This window comes from Cryptomeria japonica, chromosome 9 (assembly GCF_030272615.1).
Source record: "Cryptomeria japonica chromosome 9, Sugi_1.0, whole genome shotgun sequence".
NCBI classification, from domain to species: Eukaryota; Viridiplantae; Streptophyta; class Pinopsida; order Cupressales; family Cupressaceae; genus Cryptomeria; species Cryptomeria japonica.
Window position 1 is genome coordinate 246,756,892 of NC_081413.1, and position 19,236 is coordinate 246,776,127.

Here is a 19,236-nt window from a genome sequence, read left to right on the forward strand (position 1 = left end):
ATGTGAAATGTTTGAGACATAATATTTTGAGTGTGACACATGCACGGTAAAGGGTACAATATCATATTTCATGGGTCCAGATGTGAGATTGGAAATGAGGTTTCATAGGATTAGTTCTAGAAGGCATAAGAAAAAATGACAATGTTTACTATGTGAAGGAAAATAGAGGAAACTTAGTTGTCTATTGGTGTAGAGTAGTGGATGTTGGTTATGGCATAAAAGGTTGAAATATGTTAGCTTTAACAACATGGTGAATATTAGTTTAACTCATGCTATGAGATATTAACCAAGGATTAAATCAAACCTGCTAATAAAGTGTGCAAGGAATATCTGATATGAAAGCAAATAAGGTACAAATTCAAGAACGAGGAATATTCTACCATAAGGCCTTTGGAGTTGATTCATATAGACCTATGTGGACCTATAAGGACAAGGGGGATAAACAAAAGTTTGAAACATTTGATAGATTTAAGGTATTCAAATCTATGGTTAAAAATCAAATAGAGGATAGAATCAAGTGTCCAAGGTTTGATAGAGGAGGAGAGTTTACATCAAATGAATTTGATAGATTTTGTGAAGAACGCATTGGTATTAGAAGGCAATTATTTCCACCTAGGAATCGACAACAAAATCGAGTGGTTCAAAGAAATAATAGGACTATTATTGAGATCTCTAGAATTATGTTGAAAGATGCTAGCCTACCTAATGTGTATTGGAAAGAAATTGTGAATATTTTCATATATATTCTTAATAAAGTACAAGTAAGAGTGAATCACACAAAGAAACCTTATGCTCTATGGCATGGAAGTGTTAGGCCCAATATGGAAAGCTAATGTACTGAGAGGGGAGGGGAGAATCAGTACTTCAAAACATTTCTTCAACAATATCTTTACTGTTATGCATAAACCAAATAGTGCAGTAACATAATATAAAACTAAAACAAATAGATAGCAATCATACATGATTCACTCCATAACACATATATTTTGATTACGTAGAAACTCTTGGTTAGAGAGAAAAACTGCGGTGGGGATGGCACCCACAACTTCACTACTGCAATAATAAAGAGTGCTCGGTTAGAGCTACATGTTTAGCTATTTCTGATAGCTTACCCTGTTAGGAGTAACAAGATCTATTAGATCTACCTTGCTAAATGATTTTACAACACTTCATCTAAATGCTATACCTGGTTAGAGGCTTTACAATTTATAGACTTGATTAGAGTCTTTTACCTTGTTAAAGGTTTCTCTTACAACTTCACAATATTACAATAAAATCATTACAAATATCTGCAACTTTACACCTGGAATGTTATAGCAGATTCTATGTGCTCAGAATAAGTTACCTTGCTTATAGCATACCTCGGTAACCCATATAGTAACTCAGTAAACCCTTCTATTTACTTTTTTCTTTGACTGTTCTTTGAAAACCTTCTCGGTGACCTCTGTGTCTCTGTAACAGTCTTCTTACACTCATGCACACACCTTTAACTCTTAACTCATGCTGTATAAATAGATCTCTTATTATGGTGATCCAATTCATTGCTTCGATCTTACAAAAACGATTTATTGAATGAATAATTATGCAAAATATTTCATTGGTTAGATAAACTCAAAATCATACACAATCTTTAAGTGCAATTTCCAATGTGATAACGGTTAGATGTGCCTAGATCTTGTAACACGTTTTCATATGCATGTATAGGTTCAATGAATTTGGTAACATGTTTCACTCGGTGTAAATCAACTCGGTGTGTCATCTTTGCTGCTCGGTAGACAGCTCGGTGTATACTGCATTCTATGACTGCTTTCTTCTGTAACCGACTAGACTGTACATACTGACTGAATATTTCGGTAATAGATAACTGACTAGAGTATATAGTATAACTTTAACATAAAACTAATGGCAATCTGATAAGTAGTAACAATCTCCCCTTTTGACATTAGTTGAGATGTTTGACAAAAACTATTTTCAAAGTTATAACTCAATAATCTATATACTTGCAAAAGTTGACTATGCTGACAGTATATACAATAGTCAATAATAATATATCAGATATACTCCCCTTATCAATATACTGTACATAAATCTGATTTTGCATGCTTGGATATCTATTCTTGTGCTTTGCTTACTGTTCTCTATATTGCTCTTGGATACTCTGCTTATTCTGCTCGGTATACTCCCCCTGTATACTATACTCTGAATACTATACCATTCTCCCAAAACTGTATTAATACTGTATCACTCCCCTAGTACTGTAACATATTACTCCACAAATATAGTATCACTTCCCCTTTTTGACAAACATCAAAAACTTAATTTCCATTCGGGGGCGGTAACTGGTCAAAAATGGATTTGTACTTGGTCCAGGCATCGGTGAGAGCAACAGAGAGTGCATCCTTTACACTGTCCATTAAAGAATTCTGTGCTTGAATATCAACCAATAGTGATATTAAGCCATCTAGAGTGCTTCCCTCTTGAGTAGTAGATAAGTATGTGGCTAGGTTGATCTATTCTTGGACTGATGAAAGATGTGGAAGGAATAATGTCTGAAGTGTCATTATGTCCATCCGGATCTTGTGTTGTAAATTTCTTAAGTCCAATTGTTGAGCCATGAGTTGTTGAAGCTTTGTATAAAAATTCTGAACTAAATTTGGCTCGGTGGTCAACTTATTTGAGAGATCGTTGATCTCTTTCTCAATTGCCTCTATTTTATTCTTAATGTCTTTAATGAATAAAGAAAATGTGCAGAGTTTCTGAAATAAATAATGAATGTGCTTGAGTTGAGGAGTCAACTCAGCAATAAATTTGACAAGTTTAACTTTGCTAATAGCTATAGCTTTTTGTACCTCTTCTATCATCTTGGTAGTGAGCTCTTTGTCTTTCAGCTTGCTCAAATACTCCGATGCATCTACTCCAGATGTCTCTATCTTTGTTAAGAGTTCATCCAATTGAATGTGGATGGCTGCATCAGTTGATATTGTAGCTTCAGGTAGCATATCTATTAAAAGTGCTTTTACCTTCTGAAATACTCTATTTTTCTTTTGAATGGCCATTTGCATCTCTTGTTTGGCCTTTGCTTTGTAGGAGGTTTGATCGCCTTTGACTCGCTTACTCTGCTTTCTTGAAAACTTGGTAAGTGTAAATGACTACGAAAATTCTTTTAAGTACACAAAATACCTTATCGGGCTCCATGCAAATTAGGTCAAAAACATTAAATGCACTCGGTTCCTCTTTAACTGATTTACTCTCCTTTTTTGTTTTAATCAAGTAACCAAACTTCCTTCATTTACCGACTTGACAGGCTTCCTGTATTCACCGACTTGACAAGTTTCCTGTAAAGTGCTTCAAAAGACTTTGATAGAATTTCAAACTTACTATTACATCTTAACTATGCAGATTTTGAATTAAGTACATAATAGAATAGGAACTGTTAAGATTTTAACCTTTAGAGAATGCAGTCCCTTCATACCTTTACCGATTAATTTGGAATAGGTGCACCTAACTTGGTAGGTAAGGTGCTTTCTTCATTTGACACAATTTCCTTCTTTTTCCAAATCATCTTTAATTTTTCTTTTATTTCTTCAATGTCTTTTATAGGTTGATCTCTGCAATCTCCGGCTAAGTGTCCAACTTTGTGACAATGAAAACATGCCATACTAGGATTTCTCCATGATCTTCGGTTGAACATCCCAAACCTTATAAAATAGTTAGCATTAATATGTCCATATCTTCCACAACATTCACACCATATCCTTGTATTGTAATCCCATGGTACTGCAGAATACTGTTGGTAAGGATCTGTGTGAGTTCGGTAACCTCTAGCATTTGTTCGGTGTGCATACCACATATAGTTCTTTTGCTTAAACCAACACTTCTCAGTACTATGTCCATATCTATTGCAGTTTTTACAAAACCCTTTGAATTTTTCTTTCTGATAATTGTTAACAGACTTTGTCCTACATTGATTAGATGTGTGACCATATTTATTGCAATTGTAACAATAACCATTGGACTTAGTGGCATTCGGTTGCTTACCTTTTCTGATTTGGCATATGTTAGCAGTGTGACCTTGATTTCCACAGTAGTTACAAATAGGCTTCTTTCTTTTGATGTTATTCTTGTTTCCAGCTTGCTTTGATGATTCTCCTCTCTTGGTAGTATGAATTCCTTTCTCGGTAGAGTCTTTTCCTTTATAATTGAGTCCTGCATCTTTGTTGGGTCTTCTTGTATTCAGTTTCTCATCCAACATCTTTGATGCTTCATAACTCTTCATCAGTGTTTCTTTGGATTTCTTCTCTGTTTCAAGTTCATCGGTCAACTTTGATACTTCAAGTTTCAATGCTTGATTCTCATCATTCTTCAGAATTGCTTCATGATGTGCACAACCTAGTTGATCTGATAGGTTTTGTTGAATTCTAGTCAACCTTATGATTTCATCATTCTTATCAGATACTAAGACTTCAAGTTGTTGTTTCTCTCTTTCTAGATTTCTTACTTTATCCTCAGCTGTTCTCAATGCATCTAGATTTTCAGTCATCTGTGTGCTGAAATGTTCATGTTCTCTTTTCATTGCTTTCAGTTGATCAGCCAATGCTTTGTTCTTTTCTTTCAATACTCCAATCATTTCTTCAGTCTCTTCAGATATACTATTTTCAGATGATGTCTCAATTTGTTCCACTAACTCTTGAGAGTCCTGCAAATCATCAGATAATATTCTTCTCACTTTCAGAGATTTTTGCATTTGCCTTTGCATGTCTGCAATCACTTGATTAGCATGATCCAACTCTTCTTGCAGATACACAATCCTCTAAGATTGTTTATAGCCTTCCATTGATAATATCTTTCTCTTTAGGTGGTTAAACCCTTTTCCAAGATTCAAGCTCTGATACCAATTGTTAGGCCCAATATGGAAAGCTAATGTACTGAGAGGGGAGGGGTGAATCAGTACTTCAAAACATTTCTTCAACAATATCTTTACTGTTATACATAAACTGAATAGTGCAATAACATAATATAAAACTAAAACAAATAGATAGCAATCATATATGATTCACTCCATAACACATATATTTTGATTACGCAAAAACTCTTGGTTAGAGAGAAAAACTGCGGTGGGGATGACACCCACAACTTCACTACTGCAATAATAAAGAGTGCTTGGTTAGAGCTACATGTTTAGCTATTTTTGATAGCTTACGCTGTTAGGAGTAACAAGATCTATTAGATCTACCTTGCTAAAGGATTTTACAACACTTCATCTAAATGTTGCACCTGGTTAGAGGCTTTACAATTTATAGACTTGATTAGAGTCTTTTACCCTGTTAAAGGTTTCTCTTACAACTTCACAATATTACAATAAAATCATTACAAATATCTGCAAGTTTACATATGGAATGTTATAGTAGATTCTATGTGCTCAGAATAAGTTACCTTGCTTATAGCATACCTTGGTAACCCATATAGTAACTCGGTAAACCCTTCTGTTTACTCTGTTCTTTGACTGTTCTCTGAAAACCTTCTCGGTGACCTCTGTGTCTCTGAAACAGTCTTCTTACACTCATGCACACACCTTTAACTCTTAACTCATGCTGTATAAATAGATCTCTTATGACGGTGATCCAATTCATTGCTTCGATCTTACAAACACGATTTATTGAATGAATAATTATGCAAAATATTTCATTGGTTAGATAGCCTCAAAATCATACACAATCTTTAAGTGCAATTTCCAATGTGATAATGGTTAGATGTGCCTCGATCTTGTAACATGTTTTCATATGCATGTCTAGGTTCAATGAGTCTGGTAACATGTTTCACTTGGTGTAAATCAACTCAGTGTGTCATCTTTGCTACTCGATAGACATGTAAAGATACTTGGTAGACAGCTCGGTGTATACTACGTTCTATGATTGCTTTCTTTCGTAACTGACTAGACTGTACATACCGACTGAATATTTCGATAATAGATAACCGACTAGAGTATATAGTATAACTTTGACATAAAACTAATGGCAATCTGATAAGTAGTAATAGGAAGAACACCTATTGTCAACCATTTTAGTTTATCTAGAAAAAAGTGCTACATAAGAAGTGATGAAGAAAATTTGGGAAAGTTTGATGCAAGATTAGATGAAGGAATATTCTTTAGATATTCTATAAACAAAAAGGCATACAAGTGTTACAAAAAAGGGATAAATAATATTGTGGAAAGTATGAATGCCAAAGTGATTAAGAAATGGAATCATGCTGCACCAAAACTTGAGGTTGAGATATAGGATGTTTTGTTGTTGTAGAAGACAATGAAGTTACAAAAGACAAAGAAGAGACAAATGTAGAAAATAAGGAACCTAAAAAAGCACCCAAGATACCTACAAAGTATGTGCAAAATAATAATTTAGAATATTAGATCTTTGGAGACAAAGTCAAAGGATTTTAGACAAGAGGAAGACTTGATAAGACTAATGAACAAGAAAATTACTATTTTCTATCTCAAGTGGAGCCAATTTTTTTTATAGAAGCTAACAAGGATGAAGGTTGGATGAAAGCAATGGAAGAGGATTTGAATTAGGTAGAAAATAATTAGACATGGGAATTGGTACATAGACTGGTAGACAAAAATTTGGTAGGAAAAAAGTGGGTGTTCCAAAAGTTGAATGAAGACGGAGAAGTCATAAGGAACAAGGCAAGACTAGTTTATAAAGGCTAATAATAAGTTGAAGGTATAGATATAAAGGTATAGATCTAGTAGCCAGGATGGAAGCTATAAGAATGTTTCTTGCATTTGTTGCATATAATAACTTTAAGGTATATCAGATGGATGCCAAGTTAGCATTCTTGAATGGAGAATTTGAAGTAGAGGTGTATGTTGAACAACGAAACGAGTTTTAGTTGTCAAAAGATCTAGATATGGTCTAGAGACTCAAGAAGGCACTTTATGGACTTAGGGAAGCTCCTAGAGCCTGACACATAATGTTGAAGACCCAACAAGGAAATCTATGGATGTAAGAAGTGATAAACTATTAATAGTTATTGTGTATATTGATGATATCATTTTTGGAGGAGATGATAATGTTTGATAGATATTTGTAGAAGAAATACAGAAAGAATTTGAGACATCAATGATTGGTGAGTTATCTTTTTTCCTTGGTATTTAATTAGCATAGTTAAAAGTTGGAATTTTCATTTCTTAGACCAAGTTTATCAAGGAGATGTTGAAGAATTTTGGTATGGAGAATTGTAAAATAGTTGGAACTCCTATGGCCAGTAGTTTCAAGTTAATAAGTAAGGATGATGGATCTATTGAAGTTGAATAAAAAAGTATTGGCCTATGACTTGAGGATTGTTATATTTGATTACTTCAAGACCAAATATTATGCATGCTATTTATTTGGTTTCCATATATCGAGATAATCCAAAGAAATCACATGATCAAGCAATAAAAAAGATATATGTATTTGAAAGGGACTTCAGATTTGGGTTTGTGGTAAAAGAAGAATGATTATTTTACTTTGAAGGAATAAACAGATGCTAACCAAGCTAGATGTACTGATGAGAAAATAAGTACAAGTGGTGGTTCATTTTTCTTAGGAGATAGACTAGTCTCTTGGTTGATCAAAAAGTAGGATTCAATATCATTATCTATTGCAATGGTAGAATATATTGTAGTAGCATCCTACTACTCTCAAGTCATGTGGATAACAAAAAATCTTAGAGATATCAAGGTACAGTATGACGAGGAAATTCCTATTATGGGCGACAATACAAGTAAACTTAACATTTCAAAGAATCTGGTAATGCATTCAAGATCTAAACACATTTCTTAAAAGAGAAGGTTGCAGAGAAGGATGTCAGATTGGAATATGTGCCTACAAAGGATAAAATTGTAGACATATTTACCCAAGCACCAAGGATACTTTTGAGTATCCCAAGAATGTAAATTAGTGGTTATCATCCCTCCTTATTCAAACCGGATGCATTAAAATGGTGCATCTTTCTAGGGGGAATCAAATTTAATCTTTTGGCTCCTAGATTGATGTGGTGGCTACTATCAGGGGGAGAAGTGAAGGCTGTAGTTTCTTTATTGTAGGAAAATGGTTGTAGAAGAGAGATATCCCTATTTGAGGGAGTATTGTGCAATTATTAGAGTCATACCCAAAAGGGAGTGAGAGTTTTATCATTGGTGTTAGAGTTATTGTTTGTAGTATTGTGCCCTTTGTCCTTGATGTAAAAGGGGAAGAGCAACATAGTAAGAGGGAGAGAGATACAATTAGAATGAGTCTAATTTTGGTTGGTGGTACAAGTGTTTCCATCAATAACAAAGGGGGAGATTGTTGGAAACTTAAGTTGTGTTTCCATTAATCTCAAACTTATTCAGTTGTGAAGATGTTATATATGGTCTAGAAATGAGTGTTTAGATGTTGTCACATTGTCTGGTGGTGATATTGAGTAAGCATGAGGTATTTTTTGAAGGTTACAATAGTGGAAGTTACAATATGTAATAAAGAGTATTTAATGTCTTTATCAAAGAATTCTCTACATTCCTTTGGTTCTTGATATAATGTCTATGTTTTGTGGATATTTCAAGTTATCATGTTTTTAGGTCCTCAGTTGCTCAAATGATGAAGTTGGTTGTGGTAATTTTCTAATAGTAAGGTTGTCTATCAAGACTAGTCTTGAGAATGCTTCACATTACTTCGCTCAGTTGGTTCTAGTATTGTATCTTGGAGGCTATGTTCAAATTGTTCATGTAGTGTTCCGGTTCATATTTCTAGTATTGGTTTGATTGACAAGTGAAGTTATGTTGCTCTATGTTTGGCATTGTTAGTTGTGTTGGCATTTGGCTGATTTAGTTGGTTTATTTCATTTTGATCATACTCTTTTGGTCTAGATATTCATTATAGGTTGATTTTAGGGTTAATATGGGTCTTAACATGGTGTGTATATATCCCTATTGACTAGTTTACATTGGGTGATATTTTTGGGCACTAATTAACATGCTTTATTATTTTTCTACACATTACATTTGATGCTAGATTTGGAGATAGTGTTAGCATGTGCAATTCATTGGAATTGACTTAAGAAGATGCGTTGTGAGGTATTTGGGTCCCCTTTATCTCCTAGAGTGGACTCCATTGTGTGATTTTTCTATGGGAGGCCAACTTTATGTAATTCAAGTATATTTTATCTATAACCAATATAGTTGAGGGTTTAAATCAATAAACTTATATAAATGAAAGTGCTGAAAATGTGTGAATTATGGTAAAAATTGTTGTGAAATGTATGTGAATGATATGAAAGTGCATGTGAAGAAGCAAAAGTGCAAGTTTTAGTCTATGATGACCTTTGATGATCATATCTTCAGTGTGATAGTCTTTTGAGACGTTGGATGACATGAGATGTATTTGCCATGATATTGTTCACTTGAAATAGTGGTTGAAGGACAATTTCATGATCAAGAGATCTTGTTTATTCTCATTCATCATTTCTCCTAAAATCTAAAAATCCTTATCACACCATGGGTATATTTTGGCATATTTCACCTTTGTGATACTATATATACATGATAGTTGTCTAGACCCTAATATATAATAGTAATCTCTTAGAATTTCTTACCTGCATGCTAATAGTGACAACTAACTAGACCACACCTAAACCAAATCATTGATAGCTCCTATAATATTTCATCTCTATGCTACTAGTGAAATTTAGCTATTACTTAATATATGAAAATTAACATCTAGCATCCATCACTTGTACATTGCTCGTGACAACCAACTATCTATATTTGTATTAAAATTAGTTATAACATATGAAGATCATAGCATAGTCAAGTACACATAACACCAATATTATAATGGTTCATAAATACTAGGCAAGTTGACCTAGATATATGAGACATTGGGTCTTATAGGTCTTGAGTTAAATTTATCCATAAAAAAGAAACAAATTCAGCCCACATGAGTTGACATATACTTAATACAAATACATTAACAAATACCAACTAATAATTTAATAAAATCTATTCACTTTATTCAAATTTTATTATTTAGAAACACATTTTTTATTAGATAAAAATAAAATAATATTAGTAATATTAAACGATTTCATACTTCTAATTGTATATAATTTTTATATATTACCAATCATAAGTATCATCATACATTTATCCACCAGATAGACACAAAAGATAAGCACTAACTATATTAGGTTATATTTACTATTAATTGGTTGCCAAGGTGGTCATAAGTAACTTCCTTCTAAACTCAACCATAGTCATACCATGACCAAGTTTATCGTTCCCTTATTTCTTAGAAGCATAAACCTAAATGTGTCATGATGATAACCTATACCCTTCTATAATTTTCAATGATTGAAAGTACAAAGCCATAGTTTTCAACACATAAAATCCAACCACTTTAATTTAGATAAGGTTGGATTGATCACACACATTCACATTGAGATAAAAAATGATGAGAGTGAATTAAAATTTTTATCTAGTATTGGAGTATATTTAAGAAAGCTAAATTTACCACAAACTTTAAAGTAGATAGGCTTCATGATGACATGTTTCATTTATTTGGCTCAAATCTACATAGTGGGTATATGTTAATTGGAAGATGCTTGATCACAAATATCTAATGCAAATTTAATCTCAAGTTTCAAAGCATACTAAAGAGGGAGAAATAATTAATTTTAGGAATAATCCAAAATCCTTGATGTATCCCCTAAATTCTCTCCTATGATCTTGGGTTATAGGGACATCCTTCACCCAAGGATTATCTACATACCTAATTCTATATTGTTGCAAGGTGTGCGCCCTTGGTCTCCTTATGTTGTGCAACACAACTCGGGTTTGTGACATGGCTTAATCGCCTCCTATGGATTCTATAAGTCTAGTGGTTGTATCAGACATTAATAGGTCGATCTTTTGGTGCAACAACAACCACACTTGTAATAAGTGGTATCAGATCTTGGTCACAGGTTCAAACCCCTCACTTACACTGGGGGATTGTTGCAAGGTGTGCGCCCTTGGTCTTCTTGTGTTGTGCAACGCAGCTCGGGTTTGTGACATGGCTTAACCGCCTCCTGTGAATTATATAGGTCTATTGGTTGTATGAGGCATTAATAGGTCGATCTTTTGGTGCAATGACAACCGCACTTGTAACATATATGCGATCAAAATATCATGTAGTTCTCCTAGAAATTTGATTATTATGATGGGAACTTACACCTTCTCATGTTAGGGTAACCTATATTGCTGCTAAACATAACCATTTGGTAACATATATTAGAAAGGTATAGATATCTAGGATTTAAAGCCTTGATTAATAGATTCCTAAAGAAGAAAAGGTCTATTTTAACAAAAACCATCATGAAGATGGGTACAAAACTCAACTATTTATCAATATACTAAAGTAAATTAGTGCAATGTGCTAATATGGTACATTACTAGAACATGGTTTTTAAATTATCTCTACATAGAGGGCTCCCAATTATAAACCATATTTATACATAGCTAAAAATATCTATCCATCTTAATGATATGCCATGGAAAGTAATAGTATATTATAAGGATAATTTTTACATTCCAATCCATACCCATAAATTTATGCATAACATCTTACTAAATATAAAATGCATACACTCATAACAAAGCATAAGGTAGCAATGATCCAAATATTGTAACAAGATAAAAATTATGCAAAATCTCCAATATGAACCTCTAAATTATGTCCTATTATAATATGACTCAATCGTATTAAGTTTCATGTAGTTATATTATATTATGACATACTTCTTGAAGAACACCCGATACATCAATAAGGCCACTAAAGGAATCCTCATAAAAAATCTCTCTAAATCATAATAAGAAATCCACCACCCTTGGTTCTCAACCTACCATGAACAATGGAGTGCACAAAAATGTTAAAATCATAAGTTAGACTTCACAAGATATTTTTTTGTATGGGTGACATTCATTTGTATAACTTTAAAATAACAAGAAACTTCTACTAATTTTCATAGATGTATTTATATCAAAATTCATGAAAAGATAGAAAACCTTATTAATGATATCGGTTTTATGCTAGGTGTTATTTATACGATTAGTATTCAATTTAAAAGTCACTCCAATAGTATTAAATTGGTATGATAGAAATTCTTGATTTTTTTAAAGGTAGGATCTAGAGGGGGTCTAGGGGATCCTTAACCTTTTTCTTTAAAATAAGTTTTTCAAGTATATGGAGGTATGACTTATGGTCATCTAAATTATCTTAATTTTCTCATAAAAGTTATACATAACACCCAATATTATCAATGGTTTGATAAGAATCATCAATCTAATATTCATGAAATATTCCCTTCATTGGGAAAAAATCCTTGTTTGCCAGTTTTTTTTTCTTATTTGCTAATATATGTCAATTGTAATTGATATATCCATTGGAACCTAGAATATTCTCCTTATTAAATGTATGGTGATTCATTCTACAGGTCACTGAATTTTGTGGGTTGCCAAAATATGTGTGTTGAAAATGAAATATTTTATTTTATTCCATGATCATTGATGGATTTGTTAGATGAGCATTGAAGTGAGTTGTCAAAAAGGAAGAAAAAAGGTTACCTTTGAATAGAGTCAATGCCACCCTAAACAAAAATTTAATATCACTGTAGAAGTTTTGACCTTCAGCTATGAATGGTATAGGGTGATGCAGGGGTAAGGTATTAGACATTTTATGTAATATTGGTGCTTTGTGGTTTTTAAATTTTTGATATATTTTTTTTATAAAATAAAATTTTTAGAAAAAAAAACAAAATTGAAAAGTAGAAAAAACTTTAAATCCTATGCATTTGCATGTAGAACAAGAAATATTAATGGAGGTTAGATGTGCATATACTATTGTACTTGATCATTCAATTATATTTTTTTCTCAACTTTTTCTAGATTTGAGAAACTTGATATTTTATATTAGGGTTTTTGGCCATTCTAGATCCAAAAATGATGTTTGTTTTTCTCTAATATGAGCCAATTTTCCCTCAAGGTTAAATCTCTCAAAATTTGGATAAGAAGTTGGTACTTAGATACTGTGTTGAAGTTAATAGTGAACCCCACAACTCTAAGAATGAAACTAAAAGACACATCATATTTGAAGAGAAAAATCCATGATGGTGCTATGCAACATTGAGGGAGAGATTGATTCAAAAAAGCATTTGTATGTGCATTTACCTAAATCTGAATGGATGATTACGATGAATAATGTATTCTTATAAAAAAATTAATAATAAAACCTTAAATGAAGCAATAGGTGAGGTTTAAATTAGATCATGACAAGTGTCCTCATCTTATGAGTTGATACAAAATGACTTAAAAATAGCTCAATTTTAATATAGAAAAGGACTCCTAAATTTATCTTAAGTGAATAAATTAATAGGGGACCTAAGTAATTAATTGATGAATACTTAAAACTAATAGGTAACTAATCTACTTACTCCAACATCACCAATCTAATGGATGCATCCAAAAAAGTGAGGCTCATCTTATTATGGTCATTTATCCAAAGATTATTATGAATAATATGTTTTATTGTTTAGAGCATTAATTGCTATAAAAATTTATTGGTATAAGCGCCACACTACCTTTCCTCAAGAATTATGAATGCAAAAAATTATTAGAGAAGCCGTATATAGTAGAATCAACCTTAGGCTAAACTTATTAACTATAAAAATTTACATAAGATTATTGCTAAGGAGGTTTTGAGAGTATATATAATCTAGAATACCATCAAGAAGATAACTTCTTGTTAGTAATAGAATCATAGAGAAATAAACAATAAAAAATTAATGCATAAACAAAAAAAATAATATATACAAGAGATATAGATATACATGGTTCACCAATATAGGTACATATGTAGAGATATATCTAGTTCTTCCTTTATTTCGTCATACAAAATGAAGGGATACAACCTACAATGCATTCACTATATATTCCTTTTTCAGTTTCTCATAGTCCCCTCTCTCAGTCATAATTCTTTCTTACAATACAAAAATATAGGGTAAAAGGCCTCATAAAAGAGGGTTTCTTTCTAGGGAGAAAATATACCAACATAACTACCATAAGATTTGTGACTGTAGTGATATAACTTAGTAAATCATACCAAAATTTGATGGGAACTATTACTATTCATAGAGGTATCAACTATTACTACTCCCTACATATTAAGTCTATTTATCAATGTGTATTTAATTATGATAACTAATAAAATATGGTGATGGGTATTTTGAAGCTAATAAAGATAGAGATGGTGATGTATCTTTCCATGCTGCGTAGGTGCTTTGTGGTGTGGTGGCGGTTGTGGTTGTGCTTAGTGTAGGCTTCTAGTGGTGGCTTGGAGAATTTGTTTTGGGCTATACATTGTTATAACTACTTAGCCTTTCCTCCTATTGGCTCAATCTATTCTCTTTTTGTGAGGGATTTATCTAAAAATTATAATAGCGTAGTTGGGATTTTTTGTTTCATGCACCTAAATGTGTTCTCTTTGCTAGAATATAGTTTGGACTCTTTGAGGGCAGTTGGTCACTTACAAACTATTGAAGCTTCTGCCCCTATTTTTGTGTGGTTTTTTGATTTTACTGTGCAAAATGCTTGTGGCTCTTTTTTCCTTTTCCAGATGGGTTTGGTTTTGGTGTTCCCTATTGGAGATTTTATCATTGCTAACCCCTTCCATGATAGTTGTAGAATTTATAGTTCTATTGAATGCAAAGGCATGGCCGTGTCTTTGGTTTTGGGTGCTCCATCCTTGGTGTTTGTTTTTTGTGGTGCTCTCTATGGTTTCATTTTTGAGAGAGGTAGGATTCAAGATAGGAATGGCTCCTTTTGTATGATGTGTCCAGTCTCTCACTTCTCTATCTCACATCCTAGGGTTCTAGGTTTAAATCACCTACCCATGTTGGTTGCTTTGTTTTTCACCAACACTCTTTGCCTAATATTTTGCCTTGGCTTCAAATTTGATCTTGCAATGGGGGAATCATGGATGGTCAATGTTGGTTTGGGTGGCCCCTTTTGGTTATGCCTAAAGGATTCATCAAGGCTTAATACTAGTATTGTGTATTCTTAGAGACCCTATTTTGGTTTTGGCAAAAGATTTTTCTCCCAATTTTGTTTCTTTTTGAATTGCTGGCTTTCCCCTTTGATGGATTCTTGTAGATCTATTGAGTGGGATGTTTTTGGGTTTGTTCTCAAGCTTGAGATTGAGGCCCTTAAGCTTTTAGGGGCAAGTTTTTTGTGTTGTTGGTTAAGGATCTCTCCTATCATTGAAGAAGAAAAGTTTTTTTTGGTTGATGCTAAGAGGGCCCATTGTTAAGCTATTGTAGTTTTTCAATTGAGGGCCCAAGTTACAATTTCCCTAGCTTCTACTCATGAGTTTCCTATTGAGGTGGAGTGGTCTTCTATAGAGGTGGAGACATTTTTTACGAGTTGGGCTGAGGGTGCACACTTCTTCTTTGGATAACCTCCTTTCCTTCCTATCCTTTTGAGGTGGGGCTTTCTTCTATGGAGGTAAAGAATGTTGGTATGGGAGATGTGTTGTGATGTTTCTTGGTGGATGTTTTTACCAATTTTTAGGGTCTTGGCTATAAAATTTGTATAGATGCCTATTTTATAGTCTTATTTCTTTCTACTCCTATTGAGGTGGACTCTTTGGATGGAAATAGGAGATTTTTGAAGGTTGTGGGAGCTTGTTCAAAACCCACTATTTGTGTTTGCTCCATGAGATGAGATATTAAATGGTTTTAGTTTTCTTTCTTGCGTTGATGGATTGTTTAATGTTTTTTATGTTTCTTGAGGTGAAGGTTGTGGAAGAATTTTTAAAACCCATTATTAAGGTTAAGGGAGCCTGAAAAATCCCTTTTCACATAATTGCTTGAGTAGTTTGTGTTGATGGCTTCAACCTTTTTCTTTTATAGTTGGTCCTTTAATACTTTATTTTTATTGGTAGGTTGTGGGTTAGCCACTAGTTTCTTGTGCTATATCTTGTTGCAACATTCTATAAGTGGGTTTTGGGTCCCTGTAAAATTTAAGAGTCGAGGATTTGGGTCCCTTTAAAACTTGTTTTATCCTTAATAAAAAAAATAATCTTACCCTATATGTCTTTAGATTTATTAATAGCCCAATAATATGATAAGAAGGATGAACCTTAACTTTTAGGAGTGAAATTCCAATTAATAATCTATCTACCAAGTGATTCTTATGACATGATTGTAATTATATAGTGCAGTTTTATTATACTATTAATACTACAAAAAATATAAGAAAATTGTCAATTTTTTTTATAATAATATCAAATAGAAAAATGATTACTTAAATTTAATGAAAATAAGGAATAAGGTGTGCAAGTGCAATTCTAGCAAATCTATAAGATCACTTTTGTAGTGTAGCATTCTCCCTAATGAGATCTCAATTTCCTATTTGATATATTTCTCATCCTATTGTATATTTTTACCTATATGAAATAACAAAACATCTTGTTGTGGATTTCAATATAGACTCTTTTTATCTTAAAAATCACAAATTCAACCTCTTTCTTCTTTCCAAATGTTTAAAAATCACAAATTCAACCTCTTTCTTCTTTCCAACTGTTTAAATTCACATTGTACAAATAATTTTAAAATGTTGAAATTTTATCTACACTATTCCTTTTAGTTGCATTTAGGTAAAATATTCAATATTCATAATTACCCCTTTTCAAGTTCATCAAAATCCAAAATTTCAATAAGTATATAAATACCATTTTTAATGATATTGAAAAATCTTATTTGATGATTAAATAAAAATGTATTAAATTTAAAGTGTCACATTAACCGTCAAATTCCTATATAATTATGAGCCTAAGATAAACAATCATATAGAAATGAAGTTTGAAATTAACACTTATTATTTTAAATCTTTAGACTATTAAATTTCTTTACATATTTTCTTTTGATGAAGATCCTTATAATTACATTTTCTCTCTTGATTTAAAATAATTTATAAAAATATCAATCAATCAATTATCAATTTTAATGTCTAATATTAGAAACAAGACATCAAAGAGATCCCTATGATTACATATTCTCATTCTAGATTTAAAATAATTATCAATATATCAATTAATCAATTATCGATTTTAATATCTAATATTAGAAACAAGACATCAAAAAGTGTCTTATCGTGTCTAAAATATTATGAAAACAATTCTTTCTTTGTGTTATGTGACATCATAAATTTGTCACCTTGTCACCTTTACATTTAATATCTCTACAATTTCTATTTTATATAATTTATTTATTTCAGTTCTTCAAATTCAATCACATTTCTTCCAAGTTCGCTGGCTATTGTTGCCAACCCACAATTGAAATCAACCACCCAATTTTCCACCTCAGTGAATCTACAAATAAGAGATTCCCAAAAGGTAGGAGACCTTTGTGCCCCACCCATTATGTATTTTCCATCTCTTCTGCTCCATTCTGTTTTGCTATTATTTTCCACAACCACATCTTTATCTAGTATATCATTCTCCTCATTTTGTAGTGTCGTCATTGGATTTGTCCCAATCTTATGAAATATTGATACTTCTAGCGAATAAATCTGATATTCCACAAGTGAAGACAATTAGATAACTTGTTTCTCATAGTTACACACATGCATATAAAAAATGTATTAGAAGTTAAACTTATATACCTTTGTTTTTGGCTCCATTTGTTGGCAATATATTGGAATGTTTGAAACCAGCCTTAATGTTGTGAAACGCACAAGATTAACAGCAAGTGCTATTTCCTCCACTTGTTGATGTTGTTCCCAAATATGCAAGCATATAACCCACCCATCCTCAAGCACCTTATCAGTTGCAACCTTCAATGCATCATCAATCGAACTACGTTTCAAATCATTCCACTCAGGAATCCCACTTCGTTCTAATCCATACACGTTCATGCCATTTGGAACATTTAACACCACCAATTTTATATTTGTTGGTAAAAAAGTAAGCTGTTGGAAACGATGTATTTCCCCCTTAGATTGGTAGGGAATATCATCATCATTAGTATAGTTTTCTTGTTCATCTACATCAATAATATTTTCCCCTTTATTCTTAGACGATTCTTTTGAAACAGGCGCACCTTGCTCCTCACTGGTTTCTCTTGGATTATTTTGAACCATTAATATGGATGGGCAAAATACTTGAATTTAGTCCTCGCCTACTCAAGGGTAGTTATGTCAATACCTTGATCTTAAACCTTATTTATAAAACCTAATATGCCAACACTAACACTCCGTATTGAAGATAGAATCTGAAATCTATGACAGTCACTACCAAAATGATTAATTTCACTACCAGATTACTAGCTTCAATTCCACCATCATCGTTGTGCGCTGAAGATGTCTCTAAATCTTTCTCTCTTATCTTTCTTCATGCTCAAGACAGTGCTAAACTTTTTTGGGTTTTTATTTAGTTCTGAATGAGCACGTCGTTTAGTTTTGCATGGCAAACAAGGAATTGTCCCACGTAAACATAAACACAAGTAGTTATTTCTCGAAGCGTTTCCAACTCTGCGAAAGGTGGCGACTATCGTTTTAGGGCAAGGCTACAAATCTCCAGAGTCAAGTGTACCGAATTCTGTGCAAGTTGTAAACATATTTTTCAAACAAGAATGTAACGTTTTTTTGTAGGGTGTAAATATATTTGGCCATAGTTATTGGTGTATATAATTGCTTGTTTTCAAATAGAATTTTAATGAAATTAACAAATGTTTGGCTGTGAAAGCTGGCGAAAGCATTCCTATAGTTAGCGCTGTGATATCTGGTACAAGCTCTGTAGATGAAAGAGCTTATTGAAAGGTGAATCTGTGCCAAGTGATCCATTTGAAAAATCTTAAAAAAATCTTGAAAAGCTATTTAATTATACTAATTTAATTTGAAAAATAATTATTATAATATCTTTTCAATAAATTTGTATTAATACTTATTTATCATGTTTACAAATGATTTTATTGAATCTGTATTCTCTCACACTCACCAAAAGTCTAAATTTATTAAAATAAATAGTTTAGTTATTAGTGCTTTGAAAAAAAACATTTCATTTCATGTGGATGGTTTTAATCATTCTCCAAACACTTAATCTTGAGTTATAGATGAATAATTTTATTTGTTTTACTTAATATCTTTTAAATAAATCTCTATTAATACTTATTTATTATGTTTAC